Source organism: Culex pipiens, chromosome 3 (genome assembly GCF_016801865.2).
Source record: "Culex pipiens pallens isolate TS chromosome 3, TS_CPP_V2, whole genome shotgun sequence".
In the NCBI taxonomy this organism is placed as follows: Eukaryota; Metazoa; Arthropoda; class Insecta; order Diptera; family Culicidae; genus Culex; species Culex pipiens.
Genome location: NC_068939.1, coordinates 82,656,728 through 82,661,224, shown reverse-complemented (window position 1 = coordinate 82,661,224; position 4,497 = coordinate 82,656,728).

Here is a 4,497-nt window from a genome sequence, read left to right as displayed (position 1 = left end):
ACAGAAGCCAGATCTAAAAAATAGATGAAACTTGTGTACAGCCATTGTTGTGAGGAAGGCTCCAACCACATAGGTGGATTAAGTTAGTTTTAAAAAGGTATAAACACATGAAAACAATAGCTTATAGGTCCTTAAAAAAACTCTAGACTTTTACTCTAAATCCGTTGCAAATAATTAAGAAGTTTATGGCAAAACAATATTTTTTTTTTTTTTGATCTGCTTATTTTAATGGAAATAGACGTGCAAATTTGAAATGCATTTTCCTGCGTTGATAATTATTTTTAGCTTTGTTGAACCAGTCAAAAAATATTTTTGATTGTTGTGAAATTATGATGTACAGTACCACAAAAAGTTTTTTTTCCGAGAAGAATTAAATTTTTGTAATTAAAATAGGTACGCAACATTTAGTACCCAAAACAGTATAGGTCATTGCTTAAAAATCGCAGTTTAATCTAATCTCTAATCTAATCTAACACAAACGCAGCCAGTCCGCTGAAAGCATGCTGGAAAGTCTTGTGATTAGATTACGCGCCAAGCACTTTTCTTGTCAATATTAATAATTGCATTACATCCGAGAACACCCGAAAATGTAATACAAATATTAAAACAGCCAGCCCTACTGCGTTGTGTTTACCGCAGAGAGGATTCTGAGAACGGATCACATTTCACAGAATCTATGCGTGGACATACCGTACACAGTAAAAAATAATGTAAATTTGGAAGCTGTAATTTTGAAAGGTTGAATATTACCTCTTTTATGATGTAATTTTACCTCAATTTAGACTGAAAAAGTGACATTACACCAGAAAAGTGTTAAAATTATACATTTCCAGAGGTAAAATTACACCTCTTTGCTGACATAAAAGATGTACCCCTTCCCAGATGTAATATTACCATGATTTTTTTTTCTGTGTACCAAACGCTCCGGATCAGTTTTGATGTGGTGTGTTTTGTGTGTGCAATTTTTGTAACTATCGTGAGTTTTTGCAATTCGATCATATGTGGTATGTGGGAATGATAAGATAAAGAAAAAGGAATAGGGTAAAGAATTATATGGAAATTAAAATAAATTATATAGTGAACAGATAAATACATATAAGCAGTAAATTTAAAGATGATTCCAGGAAGCTGTAAAATGAATAATATAATTTAAAGCGCAATGCTTTAAATGGTTCCATTGCTGATTTTGTTAGTGTCATGAGTTTATGTAGTTTGATCATATATGATATGAAGGAATGGTAGGATTAAGGAAGATGAATGGAGTAAAGAATGAAATGGGAAATAAGGTAAAATATAGTGAATAGGAAAATACATATGAGCAATAAATTTAAAGATGATTCTTGGAAGGATGGTAGGATGGAAAAGAATTGTATAAAGAATAAAATGAAAATATAAAATCATGTAGTGAATAAATAAAATCATATAAGCAGTTCATTTAACCCTCTACTGCCCAAATTTTTTTTTCGAAAATTTTTATTTTTCCCGTGTTCAGGAGGTCATTTTGAGCAACGAAAAACTTTACTTCTCTTGTTTTATGTTTTTCTTGTTTCATTTTTAGTATTTTAATTTGCATTTATCTTGTTTAGTTTATGTTTGTTTTTGGTAGTATTTGGCCTTCTCTACCACCTCCTATCATTACATTTTGCCTATCTAATTTTTTCATGTTTTTACAGTAACTTTTTCAATTTTTTGCATGTTTTTCACATTTTCTGCTATAAAATGGAACCATTATCATTTGAATTGTAAATAAATGCGTAGAGGCAAAGTCTGGGGCACTACAAAAACTACTGCATACTTCTTTTTACTTAAAATATAGGAAATGTTAGTAAAAAACACAGTCAAAGTGACATGACATTTTTAAAAACATTGGCAAAGTCACAACAAGCCAAACTTCCAACCCTAAAATTGTCCAAAATTTTAAAAGTTCTTCTTTCCAATGCTTTTTGAAGATCAAAAATTGGTTGAAAAATTGATTTTTGGCGATTTTTTAAATTGAAGCCCGTCTAGAGGCGGGGTTGGGTCCCATATGCCCATATGCAAAAACAACAAGCTGAGAAAAACACGTTTGAAGTTTGTCCCTCACATGTGTTACGTGTTAAGTTTTCACCCAAAAACTGGATTTCCTCCTGATTTCTAGAACAAAGTACTGGATGTTGTAGGTTTTTCTGAAAGAGCACGCGATTTTGAATATTGTTCATATTGTTTTTATGTTCAAAAAATCATGTCTCCGAATAGTATTAATAGATATTCGCAATTTTTAGATATGTTATGTAAAATATTACAAGGAATCAGGGAAAAAAATCTGATATGAGCTCTTTGGTCCCGAGACCAAAGGACCGAGACCGAGGAAAACGGAATGCATTTTTGGATTATTTGGACAATTTTACACTAGGAGATGGTAAAATAATACTATGTACCGTCATCAGAGGTGACATTGGGTCTGATTGGGTCATACAAATTTCCTCATTTTTGTATGACCAAATCTCACCCCTCAAACCCAATGTCACTCCTAATGACGGTATTTTTGAAATATAATTTAAATTTAGTGGCATTTTCAATAGAACCAATTTCATGTATGTATTTTGTTAAAAAGCCTATAAACATGGTTGACTAAATATAAACATTGATTTTTTTCTTAGAAACTATTGCTAACCTTAGCGATAGTATATTTGACGTAAAAATAAAATGTGAACACTGATTTCAACAAGAAAATCTATGACCTTGATAGTCACACCGGAATTCAAAAAAAGAATTTTCAACGCAACTTTTTTTAAGCACTATTGAAAGAACTTTTTTCAAAAATAATGCATGGACTTTGTGTGGCCTATCCCAGTACATGTTGTAAATTCAGTTTGAAAATATTTCAAAAGCAAATTTAAATCCTATCAATGTCACTCCGGTTTACGGTACCCATAAAAGTATAGGTCATCGCCTAAATGTCGCAGCTTTAATGAAAAAAGTTGCTTTTTTTTCTCGTTTTTGTAGTTTTTTAGTTGTAAAAAATCATATCTCCGAATAGTGTTAATGGATATTCGCCATTTTTGGATATGGTTCATTATTGTAGAGTTTTCAGCCGGAGGCTGGTTCAACTATTCAAAACGTCATTTTTTGGACAACCATATTTTGGATGGGAGCACCCTAATCGTCATACAAAAAATACGGTTCACATACCAATTGTAGTTGAAGGCAACACTTAAGTTGTAAGCTACACTTTTATTAAAAAAAAAATTACATTTTCGCTCAAAATTCACAAAATCGCAAGATATTTATGTTGATTTGTTTATACACAGAAAAAAAAAGTTGAATTTTGGAAGGTTGAAATTTTTTTTCTTTTTTTTTGTGTAATATTACTAAAAAAATGTTTACAAATGTGAACCTGATGAATATTCATCAAAAACTAATGAAAATTCATCATTTTCAGAGGTAACATTAATCATTTATTTTGACACAAAATCTGACATCATTTCCTGATGAAAATTATCATAATTTTTTTCTGTGTATTAGATGACGTAAATTCTGTGATACATTGTTGCCAGTTTGTTTACGACAAATTTGATAACGACAAAATACATTATTCTTTAATTTCCAGATGTGAAATTTTCTGTTGAATTTTTGAACTTTTAAAATTTCATAATAAACCCTTAACACTGGAACGCCCAACACATGTCCAACTCACACGGACGCCCGAGCCTCCCAAAAAAGTTGGAACGGTAACTTCAACTCGCTGGTTCTCGGGCATAACTCAACCAATCGGGAGGATTCTTGTTTCCAGTGATTTGTAAGAATGTCTAGATGATCCTAAAATTTTGCAGAACTTGATTTGAACAAATCTTTTATTTCTGCGACCGAAATCATCGTTCAACCTATTTAAAAGGACTGCCTCCGCGGAATTGTTGGCGATTTTTTCTCCACGCGAAAAAAAAAAGTTGGAACGATGTTTTCGATCGCAAAAATTACAGATTTGATCAAATTAAGTTCTGCAAAGATCTAGAATCATCTAGACATCCTAACAAATCACTGGAAAGAAGAATCATCCTGATTGGTTGAGTTATGCCCGAGAATCATTGTGTTGAAGTTACCGTTCCAACTTTTTTGGAGCCTTGGGCGTTGTAATGTTAATATGCAAAAGGTTTAAAAGAACTGGCAATTTTCGTCATCTTGATCAAATCATTTGTTTTCCAAAGATGGATATTTGTGCAGTTTCATTTGGGCCCATGTAAATATTTTGCAAGTTATGTACCTTTCTTGCCAAACAGTTTGGAAGTTTAAAAAAAGTTTAAATCAGGAAAAATATCAACTGGATTGGATTTGTTAAGACATAAATAACTTAAAGTAAGAGATATTCTCAGATTTTCTCTTTTTTTATGCCAGTTTAAAAGATCTTCACTGTCCCTATTCGCATAAATGTCTCTTATGCATTTTCATAATTTTTGAGTTAATGATGTCGTTTTATTCAAAATCACGTGACCTTTCAGAAAAAAACGAAAATATCCAATA